The following is a 19983-nucleotide window of genomic DNA, read 5'->3' as shown; positions in this document are numbered from 1 at the left end:
GCATCAAGGGAAAGTGAATCTACTATGACCTGTAACTCGCTTGAATTACTGATTCTCTTTGTGACACGTATGTAAAAACCACTGGTCAGCTTGAGAAAGTGATCTTTATGAAAGAAGGTCTCCAGCCAGATAGGGAACTTCTGGGTTGGAGAAGGAACTCTGGGAAGGTAAGATACCAGATGAGTGCAGAAGCGGATCTAGGTGGATGGTCCCTCCTCATAACAGATCATAAGGTTTTGGTGTTTGTGTATCACTTAATATTTCACGTACACCAGAGACCACATGAAGTGTATATAAATGTCTGTGTACCCACATTTCGCTTAAGAAATGGAACACTAGGCTGGGCGCGGTGGCTCACGTCTGTAATCCCAGCACTTTGGGAGGCCGAGGCGGGCGGATCATGAGGTCAGGAGTTCAAGACCAGCCTGACCAACATGGTGAAACCCCGTCTCTACTAAAAATATAAAAATTAGCCGGGCGTGGTGGCAGGCGCCTGTAGTCCCAGCTACTCAGGAGGCTGAGGCAGGAGAATCACTTGAACCCGGGAGGTGGAGCTTGCAGTGAGCCGAGATCGCGCCACTGCACTCCAGCCTGGACGACAGAGCAAGACACCATCTCCAAAAAAAAGAAATGGAACCCTAGAGTCCAGGCTCAGTGACTCACATCAGTAATCCCAGCACTTTGGGAGGCTGAGGCAGGAGGATTGCTTGAGCCCAGGAGTTCCAGAACAGCTTGGGCAACGTGGGGGAGACCCCATTCTCTGTAATAAATAAAAAATTAGCCAGATGTGATGGCACATGCTTGTAGTCCCATCCCAGCTACTTGGGAGACTCAGGTGGGAGGGTCACTTGAGCCCAGGAGGTTAAGGCTACAATGAGCTATGATTGTACCGGTGCCCTCCAGCCTGGGAGTAAAGAAAGACCTGTCTCAAAAGAAGAAATGGGGCTGGGCATTGTGGCTCACGCCTGTAATCCCATCACTTTGAGAGGCAGAGATGGGTGGATCACATTAGGTCAGGAGTTTGAGACCAGCCTGACCAACATGGTGAAACCCGGTCTCTACTAAAAATATAAAAAATTAGCCAGGTGTGGTGGCACGTACCTGTAATCCCAGCTACTCAGGAGGCTAACGCAGGAGAATTGCTTGAACCTGGAAGCCAGAGGTAGCAGTGAGCCAAGATCACGCCATTTCTCTCCAGCTTGGGCAACAAGAGTAAAAAAAAAAAAAAAAAAAAAAAAAGAAATGGAAAGTTTAAAAAAAAGAAAGAAAGAAAAAGAAATGGAGGCCGGGTGTGGTGGTTCATGCCTGTAATCCCAGCACTTTGGGAGGTTGAGGCAGGTGGATCACCTGAGGCCAGGAGTTCAAGACCAGCCTGGCCAACATGGTGAAACCCTGTCTCTACCAAAAATATAAAAATTAGCTGGGTGTGGTGGTGAGTGCCTGTACTCCCAGCTACTCTGGAGGCTGAGGCAGGAGAATCATTTGAACCCGGGAGGCAGAGGTTGTAATGAGCCAAGAGTGTGCCACTGCACTCCAGCCAGGCGCTAGAGCAAGACTCCTTCTCAAAATAAATAAATAAATAAATAATAATAAAAAAAAAGAAATGGAACATTAGTAATGTCATTTAGGTCCCCTGTATGTTCTTTGACCCCAGAGATAGCCACTATTCTAAATTTTGTGTTTTGTTATTCCGTTGCTTTTTAAAAATGATTAAAAAAAATTTTTTTTTAGAAGGAGTCTCACTTTTTTTGCCCTGGCTGGAGTGCACTGGCACAATCTCGGCTCACTGCAACCTCTGCCTCCTGGATTCACGTGATCCTCCTGCCTCAGCCTCCCGAGTAGCTGGGATTACAGGCGCGCACTACCACGCCCGGCTAATTTTTTTTGTATTTTTAGTAGAGGCAGGGTTTTACCATGTTGGCCAGGCTGGTCTCGAACTCCTGACGTCAGGTGATCCACCTGCCTCGGCCTCCCAAAGTGATGGGATTACAGGCATGAGCCACCGCGCCCGGCCTATTTTATATTATTTTATTTTATTTTGTTTTATTTTTGAGACGGAGTCTTGCTCTGTCACCCAGGCTGGAGTGTAGTGGCATGATCTCGGCTCACTGCAACCTTTACCTCCTGGGTTTAAGCAATTCTCCTGCCTCAGCCTTCCGATTAGCTGGGATTACAGGCTCGTGCCACCACGCCCAGCTAATCTTTTGTAGTTTTAGTAGAGGTGGAATCTCACCGTGTTATCCAGGATGGTCTTAATCTCCTGACCTCGGCCGGGCGCGGTGGCTCAAGCCTGTAATCCCAGCACTTTGGGAGGCCGAGACGGGCGGATCACGAGGTCAGGAGATCGAGACCATCCTGGCTAACACGGTGAAACCCCGTCTCTACTAAAAATACAAAAACTTAGCCGGGCGAGGTGGCAGGCGCCTGTAGTCCCAGCTACTCGGGAGGCTGAGGCAGGAGAATGGCGTGAACCCGGGAGGCGGAGCTTGCAGTGAGCTGAGATCTGGCCACTGCACTCCAGCCTGGGTGACAGAGCGAGACTCCGTCTCAAAAAAAAAAAAAAAAAAAAAATCTCCTGACCTCGTGATCCTCCAGCCTCGACCTCCCAAAGTGCTGAGATTACAGGCGTGAGCCACCGCACCTGGCCATATTTTGTTTTTAAATATATGTAAAAAAAATATTATAAATATGGAACATTTCACGAATTTGCATGTCATCCTTGTGCAGGGCCCATGCTGATCTTCTCTGTATCATTCCAATTTTTTTTTAGTATGTGTGCTGCCGAGTTTTCAAATAGTCATGCTAGGTTGGCACTCCTCAGGGTGCCCAAAAGAGAGAAGTAAAGGGGAGGTGATTAAGTAAGAAGGCCCAGGGGAGCTGGGGAAGCCAGGAGCAGGCACCCTGAGAGCAGAGTTCCCCTGAGCAGAGGTAATGAAGGGGCACCCAAGTGAGAGGTGAGGGAGAACAACTTCTGGAAAGTCTGTCTCAGCAGGCATCAGAGGAAAGCATCTCTATTTGGCATCAAAGAGCTCAGCATGGCCTCCCTCAGGGCCCCAGCGCCTTTATCTTTGGCATGGGTGTGATAATAGCCTCAGGGAGGTTGCCAGTCTGGGAATTACTGCTTCAAGCTAGAATGGACGCCTAGCAGGCACTAATATCCCTAAATAGTATCTGCAGGAAGTTATCCAACCAGTTTTCTTTTCACGTGTCTCTGTTCCCTCCCTCTTTTTCACAGAATTCTTAAGGTTGTTACCGAGGTTCTTTTTTTTTTTTTGAGATGGAGTTTTGCTCTTGTTGCCCAGACTGGAGAACAATGGCTCACCACAACCTCTGCCTCCCAGGATCAAGTGATTCTCCTGCCTCACCCTCCCTGGTAGCTGGGATTACAGGCATGCGCCACCACACCCAGCTAATTTTGTATTTTTAGTAGAGACAGGGTTTCTCCATGTTGGTCAGGCTGGTCTTGAACTCCTGACGTCAGGTGATCTGCCCTCCTCGGCCTCCCAAACTGCTGGGATTACAGGCATGAGCCACAGCGTCTGGCCACTGAGGTTTCTTAAGGTTGTCACAGCATCACTTAGAGGCAGGAGTGCTGGCCCCTGTGCCCCTGGGATGGCCCTTGTCTTGAGAGGAGGAGAGGTCAGATGACGATGCTGAGTTCCAGAAGGAAAATCAGGAGCCGGGTTCTTCAGAAGGTAGTAGTCCCGAGTGATTTAGGCGTGGGGAACAGGGTTTCGCCACGCCTTCAGGCACACCACAAGATAATGAGAAAATTCTCCCTGCATATATCACAGACCAATAAAGTTGCTGGGCCAGGCACAGTGGCTTATGCCTGTAATCCCAACACTATGGGAGGGCAAGGTGTGCAGATCACCTGAGGTCAGGAGTTTGAGACCAGCCTGGCCAACGTGGCAAAACCCCATCTCTACAAAAAAACAAAAATTAGATGGGTGTGGTGGCACATGCCTGTAATCTCAGCTACATAGGAGGCTGAGGCAGGAAAATTGCTTGCGTCCAGGAGGCAGAGGTTGCAGTGAGCCGAGATCTTGCCACACTGCACTCCAGCCTGGGCAACGCAGTGAGACTCTGTGTCTAAATAAATAAATAAATAAATAAAATAATGTTGCTGAGGCCCTGTTACCTGCCAGACACCAGGATGCTTGTACGTGTAACCCATTTAATCTTGTAAGCAAATCCACGAGCACACTCCATCTGATGGTCTCCACTTTGCGAGGGGCAGAGAGGCAGCAGCTGGTGGCTGAGGTGCCAGAGGACCAACCCAGGCAGCCTGGCCCCCAGTCCTCGCCCCCAGCCTCAGCATTGTGTTCCTCCAAGATGAAGATTGTTCGTCCCCCTAGTCCTCGGATTCCAGTAAAATGCTACACCACCACCCTGAGTCCAAGGAGCCTTGTCTTGATTTGCATGTGTGTACCACAACTACCTAGAATTTAGCTGTAGCAGCTTCAGGATTTGAGAAACATGACTTAGGAAGCTTTCGGGCCTGCCGGATTCTGTATTCTCTCTAGAACAAGTTTGCAGTCCGAAGGAGAGGCAGCTTGCAGTCAGAGATGCCAGTTACACTGTGTCAGCATTGGAGTTCCAATGATAAAATGTCCCCCACCCCATACTCAGGTTGATGTTTCTGGCATTTCCTAAGCAAACGGGTAGAAATTTTCTGATTTTTGACTGGGCCCGGTGGCTCACACCTGTAATCCCACACTTTAGGGGGCCAAGGAGGGCAGATCACCTGAGGTTGGGAGTTCGAGACCAGCCTGACCAACATGGTGAAATCCTGTCTCTACTAAAAATATAAAAATTAGCTGGGTGTGGTGGCGGGTGCCTGTAATCCCAGCTACTCAGTAGGCTGAGGCAGGAGAATCGCTTGAACCCAGGAGGTGGAGGGTGCAGTGAGCAGAGATAGCACCACTGCATTCCAGCCTGGGCAACAAGAGAGAAACTCTGTTTCAAAAACAAAAGAGACTTTCTGATTTCGCACAAACACATTACAGTTCCCTTGAAGTGAAGTCCTTGGAAGTAAAGTCGCACACCTCCTACACTGGAATTCTCTGGCTAACTGGGGTTTTTGTTGTTTGCTTGTCTTGTTACCTGGTGGTCAGGGAAATGCTGAGGAGAGAATGGATTTCAGCACAGCATTTGTTAGAGCCTCTTAGGTAGTTCTTGGGGCTAGGAGAGAAATGGAGATTTCTCTTCCGCACTTTGAATGGAAAAGCAAGTGGGTAGATTTCTAACTGGCTGAATGAGTCTCCTTAAGGTACTGATCTCAAAAGCAAAGGTAGGAGACTGGATGAAACTGATAGGCTGACCATGGTGGCTCACACCTATAATTCCAGCACTTTGGGAGGCTGAGGCGGGCAGATCACCTGAGATCGGGAGTTTGAGACCAGCCTGACCAACATGGTGAAACCCCATCTCTACTAAAAATATAAAAATTAGCCGGGCGTGGTGGCAGGCGCCTGTAATTCCAGCTACTCAGGAGGCTGAGGCAGGAGAATTGCTTGAACCCAGGTGGTGGAGTTTGCAGTGAGCTGAGATCATGCCAGTGTACTCCAGCCTGGGTGACAGAGTGAGACTCTGTCCCCCCAACACTCTCACCCAAAAAAAGGTGGGGCCTTTGGCAGGTGATTGAGTCCTGCCTTCATGAATGGGATTAAGGTCCTCATAAAAGAGGTTGGAGGGAGCTGCCTTTCTCTTCCGCCATGTGAGGGCACAGCATCTATGGAGCAAGAGCAGAAAGCAGGCCCTTGCTTGATACCAAATCTGTGGGCGCCTTGATCTTGTGTTTCCCAGCCTCCAGACCTGTGAGAAATAAATGTCTACTATTTGTAAATGCCCAGTCTAAGGAACTGTGTTTTGGCAGCCTAAATCATAGTCACAGGCTGTAGATAAACTTGAAGTTTTGGGAGAGGACGTTATTCCACCTACTAGAGCCTCTCACTCTGCAGGGTCTCCCCACATGGCTTCTCATCATTCAGTAGTCTATCTAGCCCAGGGCTTGACAAGCTATGGCCTAAGGTCCGAATTCTGTTTTTATCAATGAAGTTTTGTTGGAACACAGACACACTCATTTCCTTTCTTTTTTGAGACAGGTCTCACTCTGTTGGCCAGGCTGGAGTGCAGTACTGCCAGTCATGGCTCACTGCAGCCTCAGCCTCCCAGGCTCAAGTGATCCTCCCATCTCAGCCTCCCAAGTGACTGGGACCACAGGTATGTACCACCATGCCAGCTAAATTTTTTTTTTTTGACTTTTTGGTAGACACGGAGTCTCCTATGTTGCCCAGGCTCCATTTCTTTACATATTGTACATGGCAGCTCTCAAGCTGCAATGGCAAAGTCCAGTAGCTTCAACAGAGACTGCAAGGCCCACAAGGCTGAAAATATTTACTATTCAGCCCTTTATAGAGAAAGTGTCCTCACCTGTGGTCCAGCCCAGCTTCTCACACGGAAGCTATAGCCAAAAAACAAATGATCCAAGAGGGCCAGTCCCAGCGTGCAAGTGCTGATGGCCTCTGTTGCTCATGTCTCATTGGCCAAAACGGGTCCCACGGTCAAGCCCAGAGTTAGGGTGGTAGGGGCTACCCATGGGCCTAGATACTAGGACCCCCCACAACCCAAGAGAGCCTACCACGGGGTATGGGAGTTGCTGAAACAGGTAGGCTCAACAAGGAGACTTTTTCCTTCTTTCCTTCCTTCCTTCCTTCCTTCCTTCCTTCCTTCCTTCCTTCCTTCCTTCCTTCCTTCCTTCCTTCTTTCCTTCCTTCCTTCCTCCCTTCCTTCCTTTCTTTTTTTTTTTTTTGGACAGAGTCTTGCTCTGTCACCCAGGCTGGAGTGCAGTGACCGGATCTCAGCTCACTGCAAGCTCTGCCTCCCGGGTTCACGCCATTCTCCTGCCTCAGCCTCCTGAGTAGCTGGGACTACAGGCGCCTGCCACCATGCCCGGCTAATTTTTTTTGTATTTTTAGTAGAGACGGGGTTTCACCATGTTAGCCAGGATGGTCTCGATCTCTTGACCTCGTGATCCGCCCGTCTCGGCCTCCCAAAGTGCTGGGATTACAGGCTTGAGCCACCGCGCCCGGCTCTTTCTTTCTTTAAGACAGGTTCTTGCTCTGTCACTGAGGCTGGAGTGCAGTGGTATGATCAGAGTTCATTGCAGCTTCAGCCTCCAGGGTTCAAGTGATCCTCCCATCTTAGCCTCCTGAGTAGCTGGGACCACAGGCACGTACCACCACGCCTGGCTAATTTTTTATTTTTATTTGTTGGTAGAGAGAGTCTCACTTTGTTGGCCAAGCTGATCTAGAACTCTTGGATTCAAGCGATTCACCATCTTGGCCTCCCAAAGTGCTGGGATTATGGGCGTGAGCCACTGTGCCCAGCCGATGAGGAGACTCTTGCCTTGTGCCAGGGAGAGACCATGGTGGCCCCGTAGGTCTTGTAGGTTGTGGCAGTGGATGTGTGAGAAGTGATTGGATTCCAGATAAATTTGCAAGCAAAGCTGATAGTTTTGGCTGGGCACAGTGGCTCATGCCTGTAAATCCCAGCACTTTGGGAAGGCAAGTTGTGAGGATTGCTTGAGCCCAGGCATTTGAGACTTGGAGTGGTAGCATGTGCCTGTGGTCCCAGCTATTCAAACAGCTGAGGGCGAGTATCCCTCGAGCCCAGGAGTTAGAGGCTGAAATGAGTTATGATCGTGCCATTTCACTACAGCCTGGGTGACAGAGTGAGACCCTGTCTCTTTTTTTTTTTGAGACGGAGTCTCACTGTGTCGCCCAGGCTGGAGTGCAGTGGCCGGATCTCAGCTCACTGCAAGCTCTGCCTCCCGGGTTTTTACGCCATTCTCCTGCCTCAGCCTCCCGAGTAGCCGGGACTACAGGTGCCCGCCACCTCGCCCGGCTAGTTTTTTGTATTTTTTTGTAGAGACGGGGTTTCACCGTGTTAGCCAGGATGATCTCGAACTCCTGACCTCGTGATCCGCCCGTCTCGGCCTCCCAAAGTGCTGGGATTACAGGCTTGAGCCACCGCGCCCGGCCTGAGACCCTGTCTCTTAAAAGACAAAATGACGCCGAGCGCAATGGCTCACACCTGTAATCCCAGTGCTTTGGGAGGCCAAGGCGGGTGGATCACGAGGTCAATAGTTCAAGACCAGCCTGACCAATATGGTGAAACCCCATCTCTACTAAAAATAAAAATTAGCCAGGTGTGGTGGCGGGCACCTGTAATCCCAGCTACTCGGGAGGCTAAGGCAAGAGAATCGCTTGAACTTGGGAGGCAGAGGTTGCAGTGAGCCGAGATCACGCCATTGCACTCCAGCCTGGGCAACAAGAATGAAACTCCATCTCAAAAAATAAAAAATAAGCTGGGCATGGTGGCTCACGCCTGTAATCCCAGCACTTTGGGAGGCTGAGGTGGGCGGATCACGAGGTCAGGAGATCGAGACCATCCTGGCTAACACGGTGAAACCCTGTCTACTAAAAACACAAAAAATTAGCCAGGCGTGGTGGCGGGTGCCTGCAGTCCCAGCTACTTGGGAGGCTGAGGCAGGAGAATGGCGTGAACCCGGGAGGTGGAGCTTGCAGTGAGCCGAGATAGTGCCACTGCACTCCAGCCTGGGTGACACAGCGAGATGCCGTCTCAAAAATAAATCAATAAATAAAGTAAAACAAAACAGAAAAACAAATAAATAAAAGGATCACTCAAGGTGTGGTTGCTCACACATGTAATCCTAGCGCTTTGGGAAGCTGAGGGAGGATCCTTTGAGTCCAAGAGTTTGAGACCAGCCTAGGCAAATTGTGAGACCCCATCTTGTGTCTACAAAAGTTTAAACTGTTAGCTGGGTGTGGTGGCATGCACCTATAGTCCTAGCTACTCAGGAGCCTGAGGCAGACAAATGTTTGAGCCCAGGAGGTTGAGGCTGCAGTGAGCGGTGACTGCGCCATTGCATTCTAGTCAGGGCAACAGAACGAGATGCTGCCTCAAAAAAATAAGAAAGAGAATCCTGTCCAATGTGAAGTTCGTACTCTGGGGAAGGGTCCTTGGTTCTGAGTAATAAGCACACATAGGGCCCCTCTTAGGGAGGCAGGATGTGAGGGACACAGGAACACACCTCCCCAAGTCCCCCTAGGAAGACAGCAGACTTGAGATCTGAACTGCACTTACTGAAGGACTATTATGCAATAAAGGGAATAGACCTAGTCTCTGTGGCTCCAGAGATGAGGACGACTACAGAGAGCATTCCCAGGGAGACTGAGGGCATCTCAGTTTCAGAGAAGAAACCATTTCCAAGATGACGTGGTGTTCTCATGTCATCTTGGTTCAGGAGAGGCTGTTCAGGAGAGGCTGGGGGCCCTCTGTAGGAGGGTCTGGAGAATTCCAGCATCTGAAGGCTGCAGTTTGGGGTTTTACCATAAACACACACACACACTAGAGATATGCATATGTGTATAATATATAAGGCAAACTAAAATTAACTTACTTTCCATTCTTTTGAGCTCTTTAGAATATCTCTGAGATTATTTGTGAAACCTCAAGGTTAAAAAGATAACGACAAGAAACAAGGCTAAGAATCAACATCCCAGGCTCCTGCCTCTTTTCTATTAACCATAGAAATTAAGTTCAGCAAAGACAAAGACGCTTCTGTTACCTCCCAATTAGTCTGCCCTGTTTGGACACAGTCCCAGACCTCATACCCGGGAGCCTGTGCATGGACTCCTGGCAAGAGAGGCGCCATCCCGGGCCCAGTGCCAAGGTTCCTCTTTCGGTCCTGTCCTCAGGATGTCCTTGGGCTCCCTCAGGACAGAGGCTCTTCCTCCTCCTGCCAGCTCCTCAGATCCCAGCTCCCGAAGCAGGGGCTTGTGTCTTGCCAGTGCTTCTTGTTTTTCTTTATTTTTTATTTTTTTTTGAGACAGAGTCTTGCGCTCTCAAAAAAAAAAAGAAAAAAAAGAAAAAAAATTAAATGGGAAGACTTCAGCTATGACAGGAAATATCTTCTCCATTTACATAGGGCGTATGCCGAGTACATGGATTTGTAACTTTATTTCATCCTCTTCATTTACCTAGGGTGTATACCAAGTAACCAATGGAAACCTCTAGAGGGCATTTAAACCCCAGAAAATTCTGTAACAGGGCTCTTGAGCCATTATGCTCAGCCTGTGAGTACTTTCTTTCCTTATTCCTTTTTTTTTTTTTTTTTTTTTTGAGACTGAGTCTCGCTCTATCGCCCAGGCTGGAATGCAGTGGTATGATGTCGGCTCACTGCAGCCTCTGCCTCCTAGGTTGAAATGATTCTCCTGCCTCAGCCTCCTGAGTAGCTGGGATTATAGGCGCCCGCCACTACACCCGGCTAATTTTTGTATTTTTAGTAGAGATGGGGTTTCACCACGTTGGCCAGGGTGGTCTCAAACTCCTGACCCCAAGTGATCTGTCCACCTCGGCCTCCTAAATTGCTGGAATTACAGGCGTGAACCACCTTACCTGGCCTAAGGAGAGAGTCTTTGGTCAAGAGATACATACCTTGTTTGAGTTAGAGAGTCGCTCCCAGTTTGGGAGTGTTTTTATTTATTTGTCTATTAATTTATTTTTTATTTTTAAAATTTTATTTATTTATTTAGATAGTTAATTAGTTTTGAGATGGCATCTTGCTCTGTCGCCCAGGCTGGAGTACAGTGGCACGCTCTCGGCTCACTGCAAGCTCCACCTCCCGGGTTCACACCATTCTCCTGCCTCAGCCTCCCGAGCAGCTGGGACTACAGGCGCCCGCCACCACGCCCAGCTAATTTTTTGTATTTTTAGTAGAGATGGGGTTTCGCTGTGTTAGCCAGGATGGTCTCGATCTCCTACCCTTGTGATCTGCCCGCCTCAGCCTCCCAGAGTCTTGCTTGGGATTACAGGCGTGAGCCACCTGTAATCCCTGTAATCCCTGTGTTTTTAGACGTAGGGTTACGGGAGAGTGTCCCCCCTTCCCCTTTGCTTTATATATGATCTACTCAGAAAGGCCCCTCACGCAGCAACATTTATTAAATATCTTCTACCCACCAGCTCAGTGCTGCGGATTTGAAGGCAAGTTAGATGTAGTCCCTGCTTTAAGACACTCAGGCAAGCTGAGCAGACAGAATCACACACAAAGAGGACACAAAATGGAGTGTTGAAGGGGTCCAGAATATGCTACTGTGGCAGAAGAATTATTTTGAGCTGAAGGTATTTGAGAATAGATACTTTTCCTGAGCTCCCTTATCTGGCCAAAAGCAAAGGCTTCCAAAAGAACTCAAAATCCCCTCCTGGGAGCAACCAAGAAAGATTGACTGATTCTTTTATTTTTATTTTTACTTTTTTTTAAAAAAAACAAAACAGGGTCTTATTCTATCACTCTATCACCCAGGTTGGAGAGCAGTGGTGCGATCGTAGCTCACTGCAGCCTCAACCTCCTTGGCTCAAGAGATCCTCCTGCTTCAGCCTCCCGAGTAATCGGGGACTATAGGCATACGCTACTGAGTCTGGCTAATTTTTGTATTTTTTCTAAAGATGAGGTCTTGCCATGATGCTCAGGCTCGTCTCACGCTCCTGGACTCATGTGGTCCTCCTGCTTTGGCCTCCCAAAGTGTTGGGATTACAGGTATGAGCCACCACACTTGGACCAAGAGTGACTGACTCTTAAAGTCATCACACCCAGACAGACATTGTCACAAAACTGTAATTGCCCTACAGGTTCTTTCTGCCCACTGCACAGACAGCACCAATTCCCTGAGACCATGATATTGCAGTAGAGAAGAAGTTTTATTAACACAGAGCTAGCCAAGCAGAAGGACCTGAGGTATTGCTCAAATCAACCTCTCTGAAAACTCAGAGGCTGGAGTTTGTATGGATAGTGTGGTGGGCAGGGAGCTGCTGACAGCGTGCTGCCATCGGTTGGGGATGAAATCGTAGGGGTGTGGGAAATGGTCCTAGTGTGCCGAGCCCACCTTTGGGTGGGGACACAGGACAAGTTGAATCATGACTCATGGGTTCAGGTGGGGTCAGTTGGTTGCCAGAATGCAAAAATCTGAAAAACATTTCAAAAAAGCAATCTTAGGTTCTACAATAATGATGTTACCTATAGGAGCACCTGGGGAAGTCACAAGTCTTGTGACCTCTGGCCACATGACTTGTGAGCAGTAAAGGATTATAGAAGCAAGGCCAGCTTTCTCGCGCGGCCGGTAAGGAAGAAGCGCGAAGAACGGTCAGTCATGCCGGTGTGGTGGCGGCGGCGGAGCCTGTGGGCCCGTAGCTGGGCTCTGCGAGGTGCAAGAAAGCCTTTGAGGTGAAGGTATGTGAAAGTCACTGTGACGAATGTTTTCCAAAAACTTGTAGAAGGCTGTGAAAAAACTACTAGGATCGCACGTCATGTATTGAGCATATAGGTTGCTGTAGATGAATGTTCTTAGCTGTCATGTTTAAAAATACTTCTGCTTCATTGCCTCAAGTGTGGCATGCAACATTTTGGAAGGAAAATTGAAGACTTGTTCAAGAAAACATGAACAGAAGCAAATGATGAAAATGAGCATTTTACTTGATGTTGATAACATCACAATAAATTATGGAGAAAAATACGTATTTGGCTGTTTTAATTGCTGAACAATAAAGTGTTTTCTTTTAAATTAAAAAAAAAAAAACCCAAAAAAAGAAGCAAGACCAGGTGCAGTGGCTCACACCTGCAATCCCAGCACTTTGGGAAGCTGAGGCGAGAGGATCATTTGAGCCTGGGAGTCTGGGACCAGCCTGAGCAACACAGGGAGATCTTGTTTCTACAATTTTTTTTTTGAGACGGAGTTTCGCTCTTGTTGCCCAGGCTGGAGTACAGTGGTGTGATCTCAGCTCACTGAAACCTCTGCCTCCTGGGTTCAAGCACTTCTCCTACTTCAGCCTCCCAAGTAGCTGGGATTACAGGCATGTGCCACCACACTCAGCTAATTTTGTATTCTTAGTAGAGATGGGGTTTCACCATGTTGGTCAGGCTGGCCTTGAACTCCTGATGTGCCCGCCTTGGCCTCCCAAAGTGCTGGGATTACAGGCGTGAGCCACCATGCCCTGCCTTCTACAAAAATTTTAAAAAATTAGTGGGGTATGATGGCATGCACCTGTAGTCCCAGCTACTCTGGAGGCTGAGAAAGGAGGATCTCTTGAGCTGGAGAGGCCAAGGCTGCAACAATAAGCTATAATGGTGCCACTGCACTCCAGCCTGGGTGACAGAGTGAGATCCTGCCTTAAACAAACAAACAAACTGCACCTACTTTTTTTTTTTTTTTTTTTGAGACAGAGTTTCGCTCTTGTTGCCTAGGCTGGAGTGCAATGGTGCCATCTTAGCTTACTGCAACCTCCACCTCCCTGGTTCAAGCAATTCTCCTGCCTCAGCCTCCCGAGTAGCTGGGATTACAGGCATGTGCCACCTCGCCCGTCTAATTTTGTATTTTTAGTAGAGACGGGGTTTCTCCATGGTGATCAGGCTGGTCTCGAACTCCCGACCTCAGGTGATCTACCCGTCTCGGCCTCCCAAAGTGCTGGGATTACAGGCGTGAACCACTGTGCCTGGCCCTGCACCAACATCTTAACATAATTTAGGCCTCTCCCATAATCCTAATCTTGTGGCCTTTCGTTCGTTTTACAAAGGTGGTCAAAGGTGGTTTTCTGTCCCTGAGCAAGGAGGGGGTTAGTTTTAAGGCAAGACTATTATCATCCTTGCTTCAAAGTTAAACTGTAGACTGAATTCCTCCCATGGTTAGCTTGGCCTATGCCCAGGGATGAGTAAAGACAGCCAGCTTGTGAGGCTAGAAGCAAGATGGAGTCAGCCAGGCTAGACTTCTCACTCTGTCACAATCTGGGCAAAGGCAGTTTCAAAACCATCATATCTTCCATCTGTTCTCCTTGGGACCCATTTAGTTTTACTAAAAGTCATTTGTTTTTCCTTAGGGGTCCTTCCCTTATTAAGCCCCGATTTCAAACTGCCTCGTTGGGCCATATTTTTCTGTGAACTTCTATACCTACATGAATAAAGATCTTTTCTCTTGCTAACCTGTCCTTTGTCAATTTAATTTGCATACTCCAAGTGCTGAACCTAATAAAGGAAAAGTTTTTCCTCGACAGTGTCAACTAGGGTGGCAATACTGGTTTCTGATTTGTGTTGAAATATGATTCAAGCTACACACTCTAAATTTATCTTGTCATTCCTCTGAAGATCAAGGTTCATTTATTTATTCTTCAACAAACATCACTGAGGGCCTATTAAATGCCAGGCCAGGCATTGTTTTAGGAATGGAGAATAGAACAGAGAACAAGGCAAAGTTCTTGCTTTCATGGTGTTACTCTCTGGTGCAGGAGGCAGATGACAAGCCAGTAAATGCCTAGAGTGGAAGCTGGTGCTGATGCTGTGGAGAATATTGAAACTGCCATTGCAAAATCGTAGCTGAGACAATGAAAGAGATCTGACCTAACCAATTCCATCTTGCTTGTAACCTCCAAGCTGTTCTTGTTCATTCCTGGGTGTTGGCTGAACTGACTTTGGAAGGAACTTAGTTTATAGTTTAAAACAAAGGGCCGGGTGCGGTGGCTCACGCCTGTAATCCCAGCACTTTGTGAGGCCGAGGCGTGTGGATCATGAGGTCAGGAGATCGAGGCCATCCTGGTGAACATGGTGAAACCCTGTCTCTACTAAAAATACAAAAAAATTAGCTGGGCGTGGTGGTGGGTGCCTGTAGTCCCAGCTACTTGGGAGGCTGAGGCAGAATGGCATGAACCCTGGAGGCAGAGCTTGCAGTGAGCCAAGATCACGCCACTGCACTCCAGCCTGGGCGACAGAGCGAGACTCCGTCTCAAACAACAACAACAACAAAAACAAAGAGGATAACAGCTCTTTCCCAAAACGAAAGAGCTGGGAACTAGACTGCCTTTATAGGACTAACAAATTAGCCACGAGATTAGAAATTAAGGTTTAGGGGCCGGGCGCGGTGGCTCACGCCTGTAATCCCAGCACTTTGGGAGGCCGAGGTGGGCGGATCACAAGGTCAGGAGATCGAGACCACGGTGAAACCCCGTCTCTACTAACAATACAAAAAATTAGCCGGGCGCGGTTGTGGGCGCCTGTAGTCCCAGCTACCCGGGAGGCTGAGGCAGGAGAATGGCGTGAACCCGGGAGGCGGAGCTTGCAGTGAGCCGAGATCGCGCCACTGCACTCCAGCCTGGGCGACAGAGCGAGACTCCGTCTCAAAAAAAAAAAAAAAAGAAATTAAGGTTTAGGAGTCATGCAGTTGGAGGCTACAAGATTCTGACCCTCCCTAAACTGCTCCTAAGACCAGTGCTTGAGATACGTTGCAGACCCTGCCTTGATGGATCAGGTGGCACCACCCAGATGGATAAACTGGCTCACCTGATCTTGTGGCCCCCACCTAGGAACTGACTGAGCATAAAAAGATAGCTTCAACTCCCTATGGTTTCATCTGCAATCCAACCAATCAGCACTCCTGGCTCACTGGCTTCCCCCACCCACCAAATTATCCAGAAAAACTCTGATCCCGGCTGGGCGTGGTGGCTCACACCTGTAATCTCACCACTTTGGGAGGCTGAGGCAGGCATATCACAAGGTCAGGAGTCTGAGACTAGCCTGGCCAATATGATGAAACCCCGTCTCTACTAAAAATACAAAAATTAGCTGGGCATGATGGTGCCTGCCTGTAGTCCCAGCTACTGGGAGGCTGAGGCAGGAGAATCGCTTGGACCCAGGAGGCCGAGGTTGCAGTGAGCCAAGATCACGCCACTGCACTCCAGCCTGGGCGACAAAAAGAGACTCCATATCAAAACAACAACAACAACAACAAAAAGTCTGATCCCTGAATGCTCGGGGAGACAGGTTTGAGTAATAATAAAGCTCCGGTCTCCTGCACAGCTGGCTGTGAGTCAATTACTCTTTCTCTCCTTTTTTAAATTTATTATTTTAATTATTTATTTTGTCATTTTTATCATTTTAACTTTTTATTTTATTTATTTATTTTTTTGAGACAGAGTTTCGCTCTGTCGCCCAGTCTGGAGTGCAGTGGCATGACCTCAGCTCACTGCAACCTCTACCTCCCGGGTACAAGCAATTCTCCTGCTTCAGCCTCAAGAGTAGCTGGGATTACAGGCATGTTCCACCACACCCGGCTAATTTTTGTATAAGGCGTCTAGGTTGAAGGCCCAGCTTTGCCTACAGCAGGTCAAATATCTAGGCCCAATCTTAGCCAGAGGGACCAGGGCCCTCAGCAAGGAACAAATACAGCCTATACTGGCTTACCCTCAACCTAAGACATTAAAACAGTTGTGGGGGTTCCTTGGAATCCCTGGCTTTTGCCAACTATGGATCCCTGGATAGAGAAAGATGGCCAGACCACTCTATGCTCTAATCAGAGAGATCCAGAGGGCAAATACTCATCTAGTAGAATGGGAACCAGGGGCAGAAACAGCCTTCAGAACCTTAAAGCAGGCCCTAGTACAAGCTCCAGCTTTAAACCTTTCCACAGGACAAAACTTCTCTTTGTACATCACAGAGAGAGCAGGGATAGCTCTTGGGGTCCTTACTCAGAGTCGGGGGACAACCCCACAACCAGGGGCATACCTAAGTAAGGAAATTGATGTAGTAGCAAAAGGCTGGCTTCACTGTTTACGGGTAGTTGCAGCAGTGGCCGTCTTAGTGTCAGAGGCTATCAAAATAATACAAGGAAAGGATATCACTGTCTGGACTATTCATGATATAAATGGCACACTAGGTGCCAAAGGAAGTTAATGGCTATCAAACAACCGCCTGCTTAGATACCAGGTGCTACTCCTTGAGGGACCGGTGCTTCAAATACATACGTGTGCAACCCTCAACCCTGCCACTTTTCTCCCAGAGGATGGGGAACCAACTGAGCATGAATGTCAACAAATTATAGTCCAGACTTATGCCACCCGAGTTGATCTCTTAGAAGTCCCCTTAGCTAATCCTGACCTTAACCTATATACCGATGGAAGTTCATTTGTGGAGAATGGGATATGAAGGGCAGGTTATGCCATAGTTAGTGATGTAACTGTACTTGAAAGTAAGCCTTTTCCTCCAGGGACCAGCGCCCAGTTAGCAGAACTAGTGGCACTTACCCAAGCCTTAGAACTGGGAAAGGGAAAAAGAATAAATGTGTATACAGATAGCAAGTATGCTTATCTAATCCTACATGCCCATGCTGCAATATGGAAAGAAAGGGAGTCCCTAACCTCTGGGGGAACCCCCATTAAATACCACAAAGAAATTATGGAGTTATTGCACACAGTGCAAAAACCCAAGGAGGTGGCAGTCTTACACTGCCAAAGCCATCAGAAAGGTGAAGGAGAAAAGGCAGAAGGAAACCGTCGGGCAGATGCTGAGGCCAAAATTGCTGCCAGGCAGAACCTCCCATTGGAAATACCTACAGAAGGACCCTTGGTATGGAACAACCCCCTCCGAGATTAAGCCCCAGTATTCCCCGACTGAAACAGAATGGGGACTTTCTCGGGGGCATAGTTTTCTCCCCTCGGAGTGGTTAACGACAGAAGAAGGAAAGGTACTTATACCTGAAGCTAACCAGTGGAAAATACTTAAAACCCTCCACCAGACTTTTCATATGGGTATTGAAAACACTCATCAAATGGCCAAATCCCTATTTACAGGGCCGAATTTCCTCCGGACCATCCGACAGGTAGTCAAAGCCTGTGAGGTGTGCCAAGGGAATAATCCCTTGGTCCATTGTAAGGCTCCTTTGGGGGAACAAAGAATAGGTAACTATCCCAGAGAGCACTGGCAGTTAGACTTCACCCATATGCCTAAGTCAAAGGGATTTCAATACTTGTTGGTCTGTGTTGATACCTTTACAAATTGGATAGAAGCTTTCCCCCGCAAGACAGAGAAGGCTCAGGAAGTGATTAAAGTCCTAATTCATGAAATAATTCCTAGATTTGGGCTCCCCCAAAGTTTACAGAGTGACAATGGTCCGACTTTTAAAGCCAGAATAACTCAGGGAATTTCCAGGGCGCTAGGGATACAATATCACCTTCACTGCGCCTGGAGGCCACAATTCTCAGGGAAGGTCCAGAAGGCAAATGAAACACTCAAGAGGCACTTAAGGAAACTAACACAAGAAACTTCACCTCCCATGGCCTACTCTTTTGCCCATGGCCTTGTTGAGAATCTGAAATTCTCCTCACAAAATGGGGCTCAGTCCATATGAAACGCTGTATGGACGACTTTTTCTCAGAAATGACCTCCTCCTTGATCAGAAAACGGCCAACTTGGTCAAAGATATAACTTCTTTGGCAAAATATCAACAAAACCTTAAAAACCTACCTGAAGGATGTCACAGAGAAAAGGGAACAGACTTGTTTCAACCAGGAGATCTAGTGTTGGTCAAATCTCTCCCCTCTACCTCCCCATCTATGGACTCTTTGTGGGAAGGACCATACTCGGTAATCCTCTCTACCCTCACTGCAGTTAAGGTGGCAGGAGTGGAATCTTGGATTCACCACACCCGAGTTAAATTTTGGACACCCCTTGAGGAACCTGAGGGACTGTCAGCTTAGGAATCCCAAGATCATCCAGACCAGCCTTGATACACCTGTGAACTGCTGGAGGACTTGCATCTCCTATTTCAGAAGGAAACATTCCAGACTAAAAAGGCTCCTACCACTGATCCTGAAGAAAAACCCCTTCCTCCTTAAAAATATAAGTGAAAACCTACATAATCTTTATCTTTAACACCTCTCCTTGCCCCTTTAATGGAATCCTTTTACTATTTCATCATATTGTTAAGCAGCGTACTAACCATACTCTTTGCAATAGGACTATATACTGTAGCCCCTGCCAGGAAGAAAATCCTAGTCACATCAACCTTCTTTCTATCTTCCTTCCTTCTGACAGCAATTTACTCCTACCTTTAACTCAGACTGGATAAAATGATCTCGTCTTCCAGAGCACACTCTTTACCTTCCTATTTACTCTTTGCCTATCTATCCCTCCTGCTTCCTTGGATACCTCATACAATCACCCCTCTCCTTCCACCAGCTCCTAATTACCTCTATAAGACTCTCAACTTAACCCACTCTCTGTTAAACTAGTCCAATCCTTCCCTGGCAAAGGACTGTTGGCTTTGTATCTCTCTATCAACCTCTGCTTATGTTGCCAGTTCCATTCCCGCAAAAAATTGGGTCTTTATCAATTTAACCTACCACCCTCGTTATGAAGGAAAAGACCCTTTCCGACTTCTAAATATCCAATCATTAGCCGACTTCCCCATCTCTGATAGGACCAAGAATACCCTAACAGGATGTGCAATACAACTTTTACGTTCTTATATTTCCAACCTCACCTGTTACACAAGCAGTGAAAAGCCCGTACACAGCCCTGTAACTACGAGTGCCATCTTAATTTTCCAAGCCCCTTTATGCATCCAACACAACCTGTTATCAGGCCTGCCCCTGGGGCACCTACTACCGCATCAGTGTAATTACACCCTACAACTTCAAGCCCCAACTAATCATAGTAACTTCCGAGTTACTCAAACAGCTCCATTCAGACAGCTTGTCTGCTTCTCAAGGCCTCCAAAAATCATCACCTCCTCCCTGCTTAACAAACAGTCCAGGTTTTGTAATGGCAAACATACTCCCTGCATGACCATTCACCCCTGGGCCCCCTGCAGCATTCACCACCACTAGTGAATGCCTTCTCATCCCCTCTTTCAATCACTCTCTTGAATGGTTCCTAGCAGACACAAAATGATATTTTTCTCCAATGGGAAAATAGAACACAGGGAGCCACTCAGTTTGCTCCCAACACCCCTTTCCAGCTGCTCACTGGAGCTACCTTGGCAAGTACTCTACAGGTATGGGAAAATGAAAACAACAAACTCACACACCTTTTTAACATACAACCAGTTCTGTCTACCCAGCCAAGGTATATTCTTATGTGGA

The 19983-nt window shown here is 47.9% G+C and overlaps 2 pseudogenes; one reads left to right on the top strand and one right to left on the bottom strand.

Annotated features, from left to right (window-relative positions):
- Positions 1-2682: 2682 nt before the first annotated feature.
- On the bottom strand, positions 2683-2796 carry LOC114674845 (U6 spliceosomal RNA; annotated as a pseudogene).
- A 3855-nt stretch (positions 2797-6651) lies between these two features.
- Positions 6652-19983, top strand: part of LOC722141 (large ribosomal subunit protein uL11 pseudogene) — a 29186-nt pseudogene continuing 15854 nt past the window's right edge.

Source organism: Macaca mulatta, chromosome 1, assembly GCF_049350105.2.
Source record: "Macaca mulatta isolate MMU2019108-1 chromosome 1, T2T-MMU8v2.0, whole genome shotgun sequence".
NCBI classification, from domain to species: Eukaryota; Metazoa; Chordata; class Mammalia; order Primates; family Cercopithecidae; genus Macaca; species Macaca mulatta.
Note: the sequence above shows the minus strand (reverse complement) of the source record. Positions and strands in the feature narration are given on the sequence as shown.